This window comes from Taudactylus pleione, unplaced genomic scaffold, assembly GCF_031769625.1.
Source record: "Taudactylus pleione unplaced genomic scaffold, aTauple2 ptg001146l, whole genome shotgun sequence".
NCBI classification, from domain to species: Eukaryota; Metazoa; Chordata; class Amphibia; order Anura; family Myobatrachidae; genus Taudactylus; species Taudactylus pleione.
Window position 1 is genome coordinate 343058 of NW_028285547.1, and position 19496 is coordinate 362553.

General features: G+C 53.8%; 1 protein-coding gene across 2 annotated transcripts in view; it reads left to right on the top strand.

Moving 5' to 3' along the window:
• The first annotated feature begins 4728 nt into the window (after positions 1–4728).
• KIF17 (kinesin family member 17) overlaps positions 4729–19496 on the top strand; it is an 82797-nt gene continuing 68029 nt past the window's right edge. The window contains exon 1 of one of the 2 annotated variants that reach the window (XM_088462077.1): positions 4729–4814. The gene's annotated coding sequence lies outside the window, so the exon portion shown is untranslated. Of the gene's footprint in view, positions 4815–4859; positions 4926–19496 lie in introns of those variants that run through there. The other variant, XM_088462076.1, reaches the window with a different exon arrangement.

Consider the following 19496-nt stretch of genomic DNA (forward strand, 5'->3'; position numbering starts at 1 on the left):
AGGTGATGTATGTATATTACACCCTGTCTGCTGGGTAGGGGTCACTGTGTAGGGGGCAGGTGATGTATGTATATTACACCCTGTCTGCTGGGTAGGGGTCACTGTGTAGGGGGCAGGTGATGTATGTATATTACACCCTGTCTGCTGGGTAGGGGTCACTGTGTAGGGGGCAGGTGATGTATGTATATTACACCCTGTCTGCTGGGTAGGGGTCACTGTGTAGGGGGCAGGTGATGTATGTATATTACACCCTGTCTGCTGGGTAGGGGTCACTGTGTAGGGGGCAGGTGATGTATGTATATTACACCCTGTCTGCTGGGTAGGGGTCACTGTGTAGGGGGCAGGTGATGTATGTATATTACACCCTGTCTGCTGGGTAGGGGTCACTGTGTAGGGGGCAGGTGATGCATATTACACCCTGTCTGCTGGGTAGGGATCACTGTGTAGGGGGCAGGTGATGTATGTATATTACACCCTGTCTGCTGGGTAGGGGTCACTGTGTAGGGGGCAGGTGATGTATGTAAAATACACCGTCTGCTGGGTAGGGGGCAGGTTATGTATATTACACCCTGTCTGCTGGGTATGGATCACTGTGTAGGGGGCAGGTGAAGTATGTATGTTACACCCTGTCTGCTGGGTAGGGGTCACTGTGTAGGGGGCAGGTGATGTATGTATATTACACCCTGTCTGCTGGGTAGGGGTCACTGTGTAGGGGGCAGGTGATGTATGTAAAATACACCGTTTGCTGGGTAGGGGGCAGGTGATGTATGTATATTACACCCTGTCTGCTGGGTAGGGGTCACTGTGTAGGGGGCAGGTGATGTATGTATATTACACCCTGTCTGCTGGGTAGTGGTCACTGTGTAGGGGGCAGGTGATGTATTTATATTACACCCTGTCTGCTGGGTAGGGGGCAGGTGATGTATGTATATTACACCCTGTCTGCTGGGTATGGGTCACTGTGTAGGGGGCAGGTGATGTATGTTACACCCTGTCTGCTGGGTAGGGGTCACTGTGTAAGCGGCAGGTGATGTATGTATATTACACCCTGTCTGCTGGGTAGGGATCACTGTGTAGGAGGCAGGTGATGTATGTATATTACACCCTGTCTGCTGGGTAGGGATCACTGTGTAGGGGGCAGGTGATGTATGTATATTACACCCTGTCTGCTGGGTAGGGGTCACTGTGTAGGGGGCAGGTGATGTATGTATATTACACCCTGTCTGCTGGGTAGGGATCACTGTGTAGGGGGCAGGTGATGTATGTATATTACACCCTGTCTGCTGGGTAGGGATCACTGTGTAGGGGGCAGGTGATGTATGTATATTACACCCTGTCTGCTGGGTATGGATCACTGTGTAGGGGGCAGGTGATGTATGTATATTACACCCTGTCTGCTGGGTATGGATCACTGTGTAGGGGGCAGGTGATGTATGTATATTACACCCTGTCTGCTGGGTATGGGGTCACTGTGTAGGGGGCAGGTGATGTATGTATATTACACCCTGTCTGCTGGGTATGGGGTCACTGTGTAGGGGGCAGGTGATGTATGTATATTACACCCTGTCTGCTGGGTAGGGGTCACTGTGTAGGGGGCAGGTGATGTATGTAAAATACACCGTTTGCTGGGTAGGGGGCAGGTGATGTATATTACACCCTGTCTGAGGAGAAGGACACTGTGCAGGGGGCAGATGATGTATATGAGACTCTGGGCCTGATTCAGACCCGGACGCTATGCTGCGCACGCTCGCACATATTGAGCGATTTTTCGCAATCTGCGCATGCGTATGAGTCGCAATGCGCGTGCACGAACCAGTCATTGCGATCGGAAAGTGCTCGCCCATAGCCCGCAGTCGGGCCGCTATTTTGAGTGACAGATAGTGCCGTTTGTGGGTGGTAACAGGGGAAGGTGCTTAAAAACGGGGGTGTGGTTGTGCAAACGCAGGCGTGCCCGACCATCAGAATGGCGTTTAATGGGTGTGCATAATTAGCAAAGTAGAGTCATTACACACGTGACTGGGTTGTATTTTAGCCAGAACTGCTCGCAATGTTGTGGTGGGAAAAGGCTACGAGCAGCTCCGATGGCTCTCGAAGTTCCCGATTAATCCTACAACTGCCGGAGATGACGTGTGTTGCGAGTGGCAAAGGGGCGTCTTTATACAGGTGCAAGCGCATAGTGCGGCCGCTCGCTATTACTTAGTGGGCGGCTTTACGCGACGCAGTGCGAGCACATGATTTAAATAGCCGGCCCCTTTTAGCCAGTGAGCGGCCGCAAATAGCGTCCGGGTCTGAATCAGGACCTCTGTCTGGGATACCTGTGTAGGGGGCAGGTGATGTATGTTACACCCTGTCTGCTGGGTAGGGGTCACTGTGTAGGGGGCAGGTGATGTATGTTACACCCTGTCTGCTGGGTAGGGGTCACTGTGTAGGGGGCACGTGATGTATGTTACACCCTGTCTGCTGGGTAGGGGGCAGGTGATGTATATTACCACCTGTCTGAGGGGGAAGGACACTGTGCAGGGGGCAGATGATGTATATGAGACTCTGTCTGGGATCACTGTGTAGGGGGCAGGTGATGTATGTTACACCCTGTCTGCTGGGTAGGGATCACTGTGTAGGGGGCAGGTGATGTATGTTACACCCTGTCTGCTGGGTAGGGGGCAGGTGATGTATATTACACCCTGTCTGCTGGGTATGGATCACTGTGTAGGGGGCAGGTGAAGTATGTATGTTACACCCTGTCTGCTGGGTAGGGATCACTGTGTAGGGGGCAGGTGATGTATGTATATTACACCCTGTCTGCTGGGTAGGGATCACTGTGTAGGGGGCAGGTGATGTATGTATATTACACCCTGTCTGCTGGGTATGGATCACTGTGTAGGGGGCAGGTGATGTATGTATATTACACCCTGTCTGCTGGGTATGGATCACTGTGTAGGGGGCAGGTGATGTATGTATATTACACCCTGTCTGCTGGGTATGGGGTCACTGTGTAGGGGGCAGGTGATGTATGTATATTACACCCTGTCTGCTGGGTATGGGGTCACTGTGTAGGGGGCAGGTGATGTATGTATATTACACCCTGTCTGCTGGGTAGGGGTCACTGTGTAGGGGGCAGGTGATGTATGTAAAATACACCGTTTGCTGGGTAGGGGGCAGGTGATGTATATTACACCCTGTCTGAGGAGAAGGACACTGTGCAGGGGGCAGATGATGTATATGAGACTCTGGGCCTGATTCAGACCCGGACGCTATGCTGCGCACGCTCGCACGCATTGAGCGATTTTTCGCAATCTGCGCATGCGTATGAGTCGCAATGCGCGTGCACGAACCAGTCATTGCGATCGGAAAGGGCTCGCCCATAGCCCGCAGTCGGGCCGCTATTTTGAGTGACAGATAGTGCCGTTTGTGGGTGGTAACAGGGGAAGGTGCTTAAAAACGGGGGTGTGGTTGTGCAAACGCAGGCGTGCCTGACCATCAGAATGGCGTTTAATGGGTGTGCATAATTAGCAAAGTAGAGTCATTACACACGTGACTGGGTTGTATTTTAGCCAGAACTGCTCGCAATGTTGTGGTGGGAAAAGGCTACGAGCAGCTCCGATGGCTCTCGAAGTTCCCGATTAATCCTACAACTGCCGGAGATGACGTGTGTTGCGAGTGGCAAAGGGGCGTCTTTATACAGGTGCAAGCGCATAGTGCGGCCGCTCGCTATTACTTAGTGGGCGGCTTTACGCGACGCAGTGCGAGCACATGATTTAAATAGCCGGCCCCTTTTAGCCAGTGAGCGGCCGCAAATAGCGTCCGGGTCTGAATCAGGACCTCTGTCTGGGATACCTGTGTAGGGGGCAGGTGATGTATGTTACACCCTGTCTGCTGGGTAGGGGTCACTGTGTAGGGGGCACGTGATGTATGTTACACCCTGTCTGCTGGGTAGGGGGCAGGTGATGTATATTACCACCTGTCTGAGGGGGAAGGACACTGTGCAGGGGGCAGATGATGTATATGAGACTCTGTCTGGGATCACTGTGTAGGGGGCAGGTGATGTATGTTACACCATGTCTGCTGGGTAGGGGTCACTGTGTAGGGGGCAGGTGATGTATGTTACACCCTGTCTGCTGGGTAGGGATCACTGTGTAGGGGGCAGGTGATGTATGTTACACCCTGTCTGCTGCGTAGGGGGCAGGTGATGTATGTTACACCCTGTCTGCTGGGTAGGGGGCAGGTGATGTATGTTACACCCTGTCTGCTGGGTAGGGGGCAGGTGATGTATGTTACACCCTGTCTGCTGGGTAGGGGGCAGGTGATGTATGTTACACCCTGTCTGCTGGGTAGGGGGCAGGTGATGTATGTATATTACACCCTGACTGCTGGGTAGGGGGCAGGTGATGTATGTTACACCCTGTCTGCTGGGTAGGGGGCAGGTGATGTATGTTACACCCTGTCTGCTGGGTAGGGGGCAGGTGATGTATGTTACACCCTGTCTGCTGGGTAGGGGGCAGGTGATGTATGTATATTACACCCTGACTGCTGGGTAGGGGGCAGGTGATGTATGTTACACCCTGTCTGCTGGGTATGGATCACTGTGTAGGGGGCAGGTGATGTATGTATGTTACACCCTGTCTGCTGGGTAGGGGGCAGGTGATGCATATAACACCCTGTTTGGGGAGGGGACACTGAGTGCAGCCACCGGGTGGGCATAGCGAGCTGCTGCTGCTGCTGCGCTGAATGTGAAGCAGCACAGACAGGAGGAGGAGGGACGTTGTGATCAGGTGCTGCGGGGGGCGGGTAAGGCCGTTGACGTCGGCCGTTGCTAGGTAATGGGGAACGCTGTGTGTGGGAGGTATATCTGGGGGTGGCTGTGCAGGGACAGGAGCACAGGGGAGACCGGGACACACCGGCAGCAGGAGAGGCTGTTCCTAGGGGAGGTACAGTGATACTGGGGGGCCCACCACACGGACAGATAATGGGGAGTGTAATAATGCATGCTACAGGGACTACTGGCACAGTGTGTTATCACAGGGGACGAGGTATAGTGTGCTACAGGGGGGGGCACGGTGTAATAATGCATGCTACAGGGACTGCTGGCACAGTGTGTTATCACAGGGGACGAGGTATAGTGTGCTACAGGGGGGGCACGGTGTAATAATGCATGCTACAGGGACTACTGGCACAGTGTGTTATCACAGGGGACGAGGTATAGTGTGCTACAGGGGGGGGGCACGGTGTAATAATGCATGCTACAGGGACTACTGGCACAGTGTGTTATCACAGGGGACGAGGTATAGTGTGCTACAGGGGGGGCACGGTGTAATAATGCATGCTACAGGGACTACTGGCACAGTGTGTTATTACAGGGGACGAGGTACAGTGTGCTACAGGGGGGGGGGCACGGTGTAATAATGCATGCTACAGGGACTACTGGCACAGTGTGTTATCACAGGGGACGAGGTATAGTGTGCTACAGGGGGGGCACGGTGTAATAATGCATGCTACAGGGACTACTGGCACAGTGTGTTATTACAGGGGACGAGGTACAGTGTGCTACGGGGGGGGGGGGCACGGTGTAATAATGCATGCTACAGGGACTACTGGCACAGTGTGTTATTACAGGGGACGAGGTATAGTGTGCTACAGGGGGGGGGGGGCACGGTGTAATAATGCATGCTACAGGGACTACTGGCACAGTGTGTTATCACAGGGGACGAGGTATAGTGTGCTACAGGGGGGGCACGGTGTAATAATGCATGCTACAGGGACTACTGGCACAGTGTGTTATCACAGGGGACTAGGTATAGTGTGCTACAGGGGGGGCACGGTGTAATAATGCATGCTACAGGGACTACTGGCACAGTGTGTTATTACAGGGGACGAGGTACAGTGTGCTACAGGGGGGGGGGGCACGGTGTAATAATGCATGCTACAGGGACTACTGGCACAGTGTGTTATTACAGGGGACGAGGTATAGTGTGCTACAGGGGGGGCACGGTGTAATAATGCATGCTACAGGGACTACTGGCACAGTGTGTTATCACAGGGGACGAGGTATAGTGTGCTACAGGGGGGGGGCACGGTGTAATAATGAATGCTACAGGGACTACTGGCACAGTGTGTTATTACAGGGACGAGGTATAGTGTGCTACAGGGGGGGCACGGTGTAATAATGCATGCTACAGGGACTACTGGCACAGTGTGTTATTACAGGGGACGAGGTATAGTGTGCTAGGGGGGCACGGTGTAATAATGCATGCTACAGGGACTACTGGCAACAGTGTGTTATCACAGGGGACGAGGTATAGTGTGCTACAGGGGGGGCATGGTGTAATAATGCATGCTACAGGGACTACTGGCACAGTGTGTTATCACAGGGGACGAGGTTATAGTGTGCTACAGGGGGAGCTATGGGTGTAATAATGCATGCTACATGGACTACTGGCACAGTGTGTTATCACAGGGGACGAGGTATAGTGTGCTAGGGGGGGCACGGTGTAATAATGCATGCTACATGGGACTACTGGCACAGGTGTGGTTATCACAGGGGACGAGGTATGTGTGCTACAGGGGGGGCATGGTGTAATAATGCATGCTACAGGGACTACTGCACAGTGTGTTATCACAGGGGACGAGGTATAGTGTGCTACAGGGGGGGCATGGTGTAATAATGCATGCTACAGGGACTACTGGCACAGTGTGTTATCACAGGGGACGAGGTATAGTGTGCTACAGGGGGGGCACGGTGTAATAATGCATGCTACAGGGACTACTGGCACAGTGTGTTATTACAGGGGACGAGGTATAGTGTGCTAGGGGGGGCACGGTGTAATAATGCATGCTACAGGACTACTGGCACAGTGTGTTATCACGGGTGACGAGGTATAGTGTGCTACAGGGGGGGCACGGTGTAATAATGCATGCTACAGGGACTACTGGCACAGTGTGTTATTACAGGGGACGAGGTATAGTGTGCTACAGGGGGGGCATGGTGTAATAAATGCATGCTACAGGGACTACTGGCACAGTGTGTTATCACAGGGGACGAGGTATAGTGTGCTACAGGGGGGGCACGGTGTAATAATGCATGCTACAGGGACTACTGGCACAGTGTGTTATCACAGGGGACGAGGTATAGTGTGCTACAGGGGGGGGGCACAGTGTTATAATGCATGCTACAGGGACTACTGCACAGTGTGTTAATCACGGACGAGGTATAGTGTGCTAGGGGGGCACGGTGTAATAATGCATGCTACAGGACTACTGGCACAGTGTGTTATCACAGGGGAAGAGGTATAGTGTGCTACAGGGGGGGCACAGTGTTATAATGCATGCTACAGGGACTACTGGCACAGTGTGTTATCACGGGACGAGTATAGTGTGCTAGGGGGGCACGGTGTAATAATGCATGCTACAGGGACTACTGGCACAGTGTGTTATTACAGGGACGAGGTATAGTGTGCTACAGGGGGGGCACAGTGTAATAATGCATGCTACAGGGACTACTGGCACAGTGTGTTATCACAGGGGACGAGCTATAGTGTGCTACAGGGGGGGCACAGTGTAATAATGCATGCTACAGGGACTACTGGCACAGTGTGTTATCACAGGGGACGAGGTATAGTGTGCTACAGGGGGGGGGGGGCACGGTGTAATAATACATGCTACAGGGACTACTGGCACAGTGTGTTATCACAGGGGACGAGGTATAGTGTGCTACAGGGGGGGGGGGGGCACGGTGTAATAATGCATGCTACAGGGACTACTGGCACAGTGTGTTATCACAGGGGACGAGGGTATAGTGTGCTACAGGGGGGGCACAGTGTAATAATACTGCTACAGGGGACTACTGGCACAGTGTGTTATCACAGGGGACGAGGTATAGTGTGCTACAGGGGGGGCACAGTGTAATAATACATGCTACAGGGACTACTGCACAGTGTGTTATCACAGGGGACGAGGTATAGTGTGCTACAGGGGGGGGGGGGCACGGTGTAATAATGCATGCTACAGGGACTACTGGCACAGTGTGTTATCACAGGGGACGAGGTATAGTGTGCTACAGGGGGGGCACAGTGTAATAATACATGCTACAGGGACTACTGGCACAGTGTGTTATCATAGGGGACGAGGTATAGTGTGCTACAGGGGGGGGGGCACGGTGTAATAATGCATGCTACAGGGACTACTGGCACAGTGTGTTATTACAGGGACGAGGTATAGTGTGCTACAGGGGGGGGGCACGGTGTAATAATACATGCTACAGGGACTACTGGCACTGTGTGTTATCATAGGGGACGAGGTATAGTGTGCTACAGGGGGGGGGGGCACGGTGTAATAATGCATGCTACAGGGACTACTGGCACAGTGTTATCACAGGGGACGAGGTATAGTGTGCTACAGGGGGGGGGGCACGGTGTAATAATGCATGCTACAGGGACTACTGGCACAGTGTGTTATCACAGGGGACGAGGTATAGTGTGCTACAGGGGGGGGCACGGTGTAATAATGCATGCTACAGGGACTATGGCACAGTGTGTTATTACAGGGGACGAGGTATAGTGTGCTACAGGGGGGGCACAGTGTTATAATGCATGCTACAGGGACTACTGGCACAGTGTGTTATCACAGGGACGAGGTATAGTGTGCTACAGGGGGGGGGGCACGGTGTAATAATGCATGCTACAGGGACTACTGGCACAGTGTGTTATCACAGGGACGAGGTATAGTGTGCTACAGGGGGGGCACGGTGTAATAATGCATGCTACAGGACTACTGGCACAGTGTGTTATTACAGGGGACGAGGTATAGTGTGCTACAGGGGGGCACAGTGTTATAATGCATGCTACAGGGACTACTGGCACAGTGTGTTATCACAGGGACGAGGTATAGTGTGCTACAGGGGGGGCACAGTGTAATAATGCATGCTACAGGGACTACTGGCACAGTGTGTTATTACAGGGGACGAGGTATAGTGTGCTACAGGGGGGGGGGCACGGTGTAATAATGCATGCTACAGGGACTACTGGCACAGTGTGTTATCACAGGGGACGAGGTATAGTGTGCTACAGGGGGGCACGGTGTAATAATGCATGCTACCGGGACTACTGGCACAGTGTGTTATTACAGGGGACGAGGTATAGTGTGCTACAGGGGGGGCATGGTGTAATAATGCATGCTACAGGGACTACTGGCACAGTGTGTTATCACAGGGGACGAGGTACAGTGTGCTACAGGGGGGGCACGGTGTAATAATGCATGCTACAGGGACTACTGGCACAGTGTGTTATCACAGGGACGAGGTATAGTGTGCTAGGGGGGGCACGGTGTAGTAATGCATGCTACAGGGACTACTGGCACAGTGTGTTATCACAGGGGACGAGGTATAGTGTGCTACAGGGGGGGCACAGTGTAATAATGCATGCTACAGGGGACTACTGGCACAGTGTGTTATCACAGGGGACGAGGTATAGTGTGCTACAGGGGGGGCACAGTGTAATAATGCATGCTACAGGGACTACTGGCACAGTGTGTTATTACAGGGGACGAGGTATAGTGTGCTACAGGGGGGGGGCACGGTGTAATAATGCATGCTACAGGGACTACTGGCACAGTGTGTTATCACAGGGGACGAGGTATAGTGTGCTACAGGGGGGCACAGTGTAATAATGCATGCTACAGGGACTACTGCACAGTGTGTTATTACAGGGGACGAGGTATAGTGTGGCTACAGGGGGGGGACACGGTGTAATAATGCATGCTACAGGGACTACTGGCACAGTGTTATTACAGGGGACGAGGTATAGTGTGCTACAGGGGGGGCATGGTGTAATAATGCATGCTACAGGGACTACTGGCACAGTGTGTTATCACAGGGACGAGGTATAGTGTGCTACAGGGGGGCACGATGTAATAATGCATGCTACAGGGACTACTGGCACAGTGTGTTATCACAGGGGACGAGGTATAGTGTGCTAGGGGGGGCACGGTGTAGTAATGCATGCTACAGCGACTACTGCACAGTGTGTTATCACAGGGGACGAGGTATAGTGTGCTACAGGGGGGGGGGCACGGTGTAATAATTCATGCTACAGGGACTACTGGCACAGTGTGTTATTACAGGGGACGAGTATAGTGTGCTACAGGGGGGGGGGGCACGGTGTAATAATGCATGCTACAGGGACTACTGGCACAGTGTGTTATTACAGGGGACGAGGTATAGTGTGCTACAGGGGGGGCACGGTGTAATAATGCATGCTACAGGGACTACTGGCACAGTGTGTTATCACAGGGACGAGGTATAGTGTGCTACAGGGGGGGCACGGTGTAATAATGCATGCTACAGGGACTACTGGCAGTGTGTTATTACAGGGGACGAGGTATAGTGTGCTACAGGGGGGGCACGGTGTAATAATGCATGCTACAGGGACTACTGGCCACAGTGTGTTATCACAGGGACGAGGTATAGTGTGCTAGGGGGGCACAGTGTAGTAATGCATGCTACAGGGACTACTGGCACAGTGTGTTATTACAGGGGACGAGGTATAGTGTGCTACAGGGGGGGCACGGTGTAATAATGCATGCTACAGGGACTACTGCACAGTGTGTTATTACAGGGGACGAGGTATAGTGTGCTACAGGGGGGGCACGGTATAATAATGCATGCTACAGGGACTACTGGCACAGTGTGTTATTACAGGGGACGAGGTATAGTGTGCTACAGGGGGGGCACGGTGTAATAATGCATGCTACAGGGACTACTGGCACAGTGTGTTATTACAGGGGACGAGGTATAGTGTGCTACAAGGGGGGCACGGTATAATAATGCATGCTACAGGGACTACTGGCACAGTGTGTTATTACAGGGGACGAGGTATAGTGTGCTACAGGGGGGGCACGGTGTAATAATGCATGCTACAGGGACTACTGGCACAGTGTGTTATTACAGGGGACGAGGTATAGTGTGCTACAGGGGGGGCACGGTGTAATAATGCATGCTACAGGGACTACTGGCAGTGTGTTATTACAGGGGACGAGGTATAGTGTGCTACAGGGGGGGCACGGTGTAATAATGCATGCTACAGGGACTACTGGCACAGTGTGTTATCACAGGGGACGAGGTACAGTGTGCTACAGGGGGGCACGGTGTAATAATGCATGCTACAGGGACTACTGGCACAGTGTGTTATTACAGGGGACGAGTTATAGTGTGCTACAGGGGGGGCACGGTGTGTAATAATGCATGCTACAGGGACTACTGGCACAGTGTGTTACAGGGGACTAGGTATAGTGTGCTACAGGGGGGGCACAGTGTAATAATGCATCCTACAGGGACTACTGGCACAGTGTGTTACAGGGGACTAGGTATAGGTGTGCTACAGGGGGGGCACAGTGTAATAATGCATGCTACAGGGACTACTGGCACAGTGTGTTACAGGGACGAGGTATAGTGTGCTACAGGGGGGCACAGTGTTATAATGCATGCTACAGGGACTACTGGCACAGTGTGTTATCACAGGGGACGAGGTATAGTGTGCTACAGGGGGGGCACAGTGTAATAATGCATGCTACAGGGACTACTGGCACAGTGTGTTATCACAGGGACGAGGTACAGTGTGTGCTACAAGGGGGCACGGTGTAATAATGCATGCTACAGGGACTACTGGCACAGTGTGTTATCACAGGGGATGAGGTACAGTGTGCTACAAGGGGGGCACAGTGTAATAATGCATGCTACATGGACTACTGGCACAGTGTGTTATCACAGGGGACGAGGTATAGTGTGCTACAGGGGGGGCACGGTGTAATAATGCATGCTACAAGGACTACTGGCACAGTGTGTTATCACAGGGGACGAGGTACAGTGTGCTACAGGGAGGGCACAGTGTAATAATGCATGCTACAGGGACTACTGGCACAGTGTGTTATCACATGGGACGAGGTATAGTGTGCTACAGGGGGGGCACGGTGTAATAATGCATGCTACAGGGACTACTGGCACAGTGGGTCTGATTCAGAGCCGGACGCTATTTGCGCTCGCTCGTTCAGAAAAAGGGGGTGGCTATTTAAATTAACCGTTCGCTCTTTGCGGTCTGTTGACGCCTCTAGGTCTGAACGAGCGAACAAAACATGCGGACGTTTTTTTGTAAAAAACGCCCCTGGCCGCTCGCATCATACGTCATGTCCGCTATTTATTAGATTAATCGAGTACATCGAACGGCGTCTGAACTGCTCACTATTCTTGTGGCTGGATTTTCCTACCGCAATCATGCGAGCAGTTCTGGCAAAAAACACCCCACTGACGTGGTCGATGACGCTGCTTTGTTAATTATGCACACCCATTAAACGCCCGTTTTGACCGCTTGGCACGCCTGCGTTCGGATCTCCACTCCCCGTTTTTAAGCACCTTCCCGTTACCACCCACAAACGCCTCATTCTGTCACTCAAAATAGCAGGCATTCGCTATATAGCGAACAAACGATTTCTGACCGCACTGACTGGTTCGCGCATGCGTACTGAAACCCATATGCATGCGCAGATGTGCGAACATCGCTCGGAACGAATGAGCAGCTGCTTACGAGCGGCTCTGAGAGACCCAGTGTGTTATCACAGGGGACGAGGTATAGTGTGCTACAGGGGGGGGGCACGGTGTAATAATGCATGCTACAGGGACTACTGGCACAGTGTGTTATTACAGGGGACGAGGTATAGTGTGCTACAGGGGGGGGCACGGTGTGTTACTGGGGTAGAAGTGTTGTGTACTACTGGGGGGAGACTGTTTTGGTAGTGCTGTGGCAAAGTGTGCTATAGGGGGGGAGGGGGCAGGTGGCACAGTATGTTACTGAAACTCGTCCACATCCCCTCATATAACAAAAAGCTATGCTCTGAAAATAGGGACAGCACGGATCGCACGGCGGCGTTCGCACGCAGCTGGCTGTTGTTTGCATTCTGGGCATACGTATGCATCGCAGTGCGTGAAGCGATCGCGGTGAGCACGCAGAGTCCTCACAGAGTGATTGACATGAAGTGACCAATTGGGGGTGGAGAGGGTGGGGTGGGGTCGGCAGAACGCAGGAGTGCCTGTGCGTTTGAACACCGTGCATCATTAAGCCCCCGCGATTGCATACGCTAGCAGAGGTCTAGATGGTGACAGGAAGTTTAGCAGTGTGTAAGGTAGGGTCAGGTCAACCACAACTGTGCGAATGGTTCCGATGTTACCGATGTTTTCGCTGACTTGCGTATGCGTGCCATGGGAAGCGGGCGGCTTTATACAGTGATGGGCGTCTTGGTATAGTGCTGCGGTTGCCGTGCGATTACATTCATTAGCATATTTTCGCAGCTAGCGGGTGTGTGTGAATGCAGCCGTGCGATCCGTGTTGAATCCGGCCAAGTGTCCCCCTCAGCCGTTGACCAGGGCCCTTTCAACAAGCCACATTGTAGTGCCCCCATTTCACATTATGCCACACAGCGCCCACAGTTCTTCTAATGCCACACAAACACTAATTAAGTTTGCTCTGGTCCAGACAAGTGTATTATTGCTTACAGTTCAGTTGCTAATATTCAAAAGCATAGATAATATCTACTGTTCGGGACACTTCTTTAGTAAGTATTAGAACTAGAGATAATGACACTTCCCCCCCCCCCCACCCCCCCTTATATGGGGCTAGTACTATTGTCTCAGACAGTGTATGCGTTACCCGGCTCACCCCACTCCTCCCCTGCAGCCTGCATGGTCAGTGTGTGCTCGGTGAGAGGAGCAGCCTGCATGGTCAGTGTGAGCTCGGTGAGAGGAGCGGCCTGCATGGTCAGTGTGTGCTCGGTGAGAGGAGCGGCCTGCATGGTCAGTGTGTGCTCGGTGAGAGGAGCGGCCTGCATGGTCAGTGTGAGCTCGGTGAGAGGAGCGGCCTGCATGGTCAGTGTGTGCTCGGTGAGAGGAGCGGCCTGCATGGTCAGTGTGAGCTCGGTGAGAGGAGCGGCCTGCATGGTCAGTGTGTGCTCGGTGAGAGGAGCGGCCTGCATGGTCAGTGTGTGCTCGGTGAGAGGAGCGGCCTGCATGGTCAGTGTGTGCTCGGTGAGAGGAGCGGCCTGCATGGTCAGTGTGTGCTCGGTGAGAGGAGCGGCCTGCATGGTCAGTGTGTGCTCGGTGAGAGGAGCGGCCTGCATGGTCAGTGTGAGCTCGGTGAGAGGAGCGGCCTGCATGGTCAGTGTGTGCTCGGTGAGAGGAGCGGCCTGCATGGTCAGTGTGTGCTCGGTGAGAGGAGCGGCCTGCATGGTCAGTGTGTGCTCGGTGAGAGGAGCGGCCTGCATGGTCAGTGTGAGCTCGGTGAGAGGAGCGGCCTGCATGGTCAGTGTGTGCTCGGTGAGAGGAGCGGCCTGCATGGTCAGTGTGTGCTCGGTGAGAGGAGCGGCCTGCATGGTCAGTGTGAGCTCGGTGAGAGGAGCGGCCTGCATGGTCAGTGTGAGCTCGGTGAGAGGAGCGGCCTGCATGGTCAGTGTGTGCTCGGTGAGAGGAGCGGCCTGCATGGTCAGTGTGTGCTCGGTGAGAGGAGCGGCCTGCATGGTCAGTGTGTGCTCGGTGAGAGGAGCGGCCTGCATGGTCAGTGTGTGCTCGGTGAGAGGAGCGGCCTGCATGGTCAGTGTGAGCTCGGTGAGAGGAGCGGCCTGCATGGTCAGTGTGAGCTCGGTGAGAGGAGCGGCCTGCATGGTCAGTGTGTGCTCGGTGAGAGGAGCGGCCTGCATGGTCAGTGTGTGCTCGGTGAGAGGAGCGGCCTGCATGGTCAGTGTGTGCTCGGTGAGAGGAGCGGCCTGCATGGTCAGTGTGTGCTCGGTGAGAGGAGCGGCCTGCATGGTCAGTGTGTGCTCGGTGAGAGGAGCGGCCTGCATGGTCAGTGTGAGCTCGGTGAGAGGAGCGGCCTGCATGGTCAGTGTGTGCTCGGTGAGAGGAGCGGCCTGCATGGTCAGTGTGAGCTCGGTGAGAGGAGCGGCCTGCATGGTCAGTGTGTGCTCGGTGAGAGGAGCGGCCTGCATGGTCAGTGTGAGCTCGGTGAGAGGAGCGGCCTGCATGGTCAGTGTGAGCTCGGTGAGAGGAGCGGCCTGCATGGTCAGTGTGAGCTCGGTGAGAGGAGCGGCCTGCATGGTCAGTGTGAGCTCGGTGAGAGGAGCGGCCTGCATGGTCAGTGTGTGCTCGGTGAGAGGAGCGGCCTGCATGGTCAGTGTGAGCTCGGTGAGAGGAGCGGCCTGCATGGTCAGTGTGTGCTCGGTGAGAGGAGCGGCCTGCATGGTCAGTGTGAGCTCGGTGAGAGGAGCGGCCTGCATGGTCAGTGTGTGCTCGGTGAGAGGAGCGGCCTGCATGGTCAGTGTGTGCTCGGTGAGAGGAGCGGCCTGCATGGTCAGTGTGTGCTCGGTGAGAGGAGCGGCCTGCATGGTCAGTGTGAGCTCGGTGAGAGGAGCGGCCTGCATGGTCAGTGTGAGCTCGGTGAGAGGAGCGGCCTGCATGGTCAGTGTGAGCTCGGTGAGAGGAGCGGCCTGCATGGTCAGTGTGAGCTCGGTGAGAGGAGCGGCCTGCATGGTCAGTGTGAGCTCGGTGAGAGGAGCGGCCTGCATGGTCAGTGTGAGCTCGGTGAGAGGAGCGGCCTGCATGGTCAGTGTGTGCTCGGTGAGAGGAGCGGCCTGCATGGTCAGTGTGTGCTCGGTGAGAGGAGCGGCCTGCATGGTCAGTGTGTGCTCGGTGAGAGGAGCGGCCTGCATGGTCAGTGTGTGCTCGGTGAGAGGAGCGGCCTGCATGGTCAGTGTGTGCTCGGTGAGAGGAGCGGCCTGCATGGTCAGTGTGAGCTCGGTGAGAGGAGCGGCCTGCATGGTCAGTGTGTGCTCGGTGAGAGGAGCGGCCTGCATGGTCAGTGTGAGCTCGGTGAGAGGAGCGGCCTGCATGGTCAGTGTGTGCTCGGTGAGAGGAGCGGCCTGCATGGTCAGTGTGAGCTCGGTGAGAGGAGCGGCCTGCATGGTCAGTGTGAGCTCGGTGAGAGGAGCGGCCTGCATGGTCAGTGTGTGCTCGGTGAGAGGAGCGGCCTGCATGGTCAGTGTGTGCTCGGTGAGAGGAGCGGCCTGCATGGTCAGTGTGAGCTCGGTGAGAGGAGCGGCCTGCATGGTCAGTGTGTGCTCGGTGAGAGGAGCGGCCTGCATGGTCAGTGTGTGCTCGGTGAGAGGAGCGGCCTGCATGGTCAGTGTGAGCTCGGTGAGAGGAGCGGCCTGCATGGTCAGTGTGTGCTCGGTGAGAGGAGCGGCCTGCATGGTCAGTGTGTGCTCGGTGAGAGGAGCGGCCTGCATGGTCAGTGTGAGCTCGGTGAGAGGAGCGGCCTGCATGGTCAGTGTGTGCTCGGTGAGAGGAGCGGCCTGCATGGTCAGTGTGTGCTCGGTGAGAGGAGCGGCCTGCATGGTCAGTGTGTGCTCGGTGAGAGGAGCGGCCTGCATGGTCAGTGTGTGCTCGGTGAGAGGAGCGGCCTGCATGGTCAGTGTGTGCTCGGTGAGAGGAGCGGCCTGCATGGTCAGAGTGAGCTCGGTGAGAGGAGCGGCCTGCATGGTCAGTGTGAGCTCGGTGAGAGGAGCGGCCTGCATGGTCAGTGTGAGCTCGGTGAGAGGAGCGGCCTGCATGGTCAGTGTGAGCTCGGTGAGAGGAGCGGCCTGCATGGTCAGTGTGTGCTCGGTGAGAGGAGCGGCCTGCATGGTCAGTGTGTGCTCGGTGAGAGGAGCGGCCTGCATGGTCAGTGTGTGCTCGGTGAGAGGAGCGGCCTGCATGGTCAGTGTGTGCTCGGTGAGAGGAGCGGCCTGCATGGTCAGTGTGTGCTCGGTGAGAGGAGCGGCCTGCATGGTCAGTGTGTGCTCGGTGAGAGGAGCGGCCTGCATGGTCAGTGTGAGCTCGGTGAGAGGAGCGGCCTGCATGGTCAGTGTGTGCTCGGTGAGAGGAGGGCCTGCATGGTCAGTGTGTGCTCGGTGAGAGGAGCGGCCTGCATGGTCAGTGTGTGCTCGGTGAGAGGAACGGCCTGCATGGTCAGTGTGTGCTCGGTGAGAGGAGCGGCCTGCATGGTCAGTGTGAGCTCGGTGAGAGGAGCGGCCTGCATGGTCAGTGTGTGCTCGGTGAGAGGAGCGGCCTGCATGGTCAGTGTGAGCTCGGTGAGAGGAGCGGCCTGCATGGTCAGTGTGTGCTCGGTGAGAGGAGCGGCCTGCATGGTCAGTGTGAGCTCGGTGAGAGGAGCGGCCTGCATGGTCAGTGTGAGCTCGGTGAGAGGAGCGGCCTGCATGGTCAGTGTGTGCTCGGTGAGAGGAGCGGCCTGCATGGTCAGTGTGTGCTCGGTGAGAGGAGCGGCCTGCATGGTCAGTGTGTGCTCGGTGAGAGGAGCAGCGTGGAGAGTGAGGTCTCCATTAAACAACAATCCTACTTGACGGTGGCATATTTCATTTAGTGTCACAGTGATGCCAACAAATATTTACCATCACTTACCTGTCCGGCAAGCACCCGCGGTGTCCCACTCCTCTGCGGTGTCCTCCGCTGTATTGCTGGCAGCCTACCATTGCTAGCGATGAGCTGCTAAATGATGCGGGACGGCTGCCTGCGCGTTGTGCTTCATCCCGGCGAGGACTCAGAAACCCTTGAAGGATTTTGCAGGGTCCCCTTTGCCGGCATTGGGGTCAGTACTGCCAACGCCATCTAGGTGCTGTACTAAACTGTGATAACTGTGCTGTACTAGCTGCTGTACTAAACTGTGGTAACTGTGCTGTACTAGGTGCTGTACTAAACTGTGGTAACTGTGCTGTACTAAACTGTGGTAACTGTGCTGTACTAAACTGTGGTAACTGTGCTGTACTAGGTGCTGTACTAAACTGTGGTAACTGTGCTGTACTAAACTGTGGTAACTGTGCTGTACTAGGTGCTGTACTAAACTGTGGTAACTGTGCTGTACTAGGTGCTGTACTAAACTGTGGTAACTGTGCTGTACTAGGTGCTGTACTAAACTGTGGTAACTGTGCTGTACTAAACTGTGGTAACTGTGCTGTACTAGGTGCTGTACTAAACTGTGGTAACTGTGCTGTACTAAACTGTGGTAACTGTGCTGTACTATGTGCTGTACTAAACTGTGGTAACTGTGCTGTACTATGTGCTGTACTAAACTGTGGTAACTGTGCTGTACTAAACTGTGGTAACTGTGCTGTACTAAACTGTGGTAACTGTGCTGTACTAGGTGCTGTACTAAACTGTGGTAACTGTGCTGTACTATGTGCTGTACTAAACTGTGGTAACTGTGCTGTACTATGTGCTGTACTAAACTGTGGTAACTGTGCTGTACTATGTGCTGTACTAAACTGTGGTAACTGTGCTGTACTAAACTGTGGTAACTGTGCTGTACTAAACTGGTAACTGTGCTGTACTAGGTGCTGTACTAAACTGTGGTAACTGTGCTGTACTAGGTGCTGTACTAAACTGTGGTAACTGTGCTGTACTAGGTACTGTACTAAATGTGGTAACTGTGCTGTACTAGGTGCTGTACTAAATGTGGTAACTGTGCTGTACTATGTGCTGTACTAAACTGTGGTAACTGTGCTGTACTAAACTGTGGTAACTGTGCTGTACTAAACTGTAGTAACTGTGCTGTACTATGTGCTGTACTAAACTGTGGTAACTGTGCTGTACTAAACTGTGGTAACTGTGCTGTACTAAACTGGTAACTGTGCTGTACTAGGTGCTGTACTAAACTGTGGTAACTGTGCTGTACTAGGTGCTGTACTAAATGTGGTAACTGTGCTGTACTAGGTGCTGTACTAAATGTGGTAACTGTGCTGTACTAGGTGCTGTACTAAATGTGGTAACTGTGCTGTACTAGGTACTGTACTAAATGTGGTAACTGTGCTGTACTAGGTGCTGTACTAAATGTGGTAACTGTGCTGTACTATGTGCTGTACTAAACTGTGGTAACTGTGCTGTACTAGGTGCTGTACTAAACTGTGGTAACTGTGCTGTACTAGGTGCTGTACTAAACTGTGGTAACTGTGCTGTACTATGTGCTGTAGTAAACTGTGGTAACTGTGCTGTACTAGGTGCTGTACTAAACTGTGGTAACTGTGCTGTATTAAACTGTGGTAACTGTGCTGTACTAGGTGCTGTACTAAACTGTGGTAACTGTGCTGTACTAAACTGTGGTAACTGTGCTGTACTAGGTGCTGTACTAAACTGTGGTAACTGTGCTGTACTATGTGCTGTAGTAAACTGTGGTAACTGTGCTGTACTAGGTGCTGTACTAAACTGTGGTAACTGTGCTGTATTAAACTGTGGTAACTGTGCTGTACTAAACTGTGGTAACTGTGCTGTACTAAACTGTGGTAACTGTGCTGTACTAGGTGCTGTACTAAACTGTGGTAACTGTGCTGTACTATGTGCTGTACTAAACTGTGGTAACTGTGCTGTACTAGGTGCTGTACTAAACTGTGGTAACTGTGCTGTACTAGGTGCTGTACTAAAC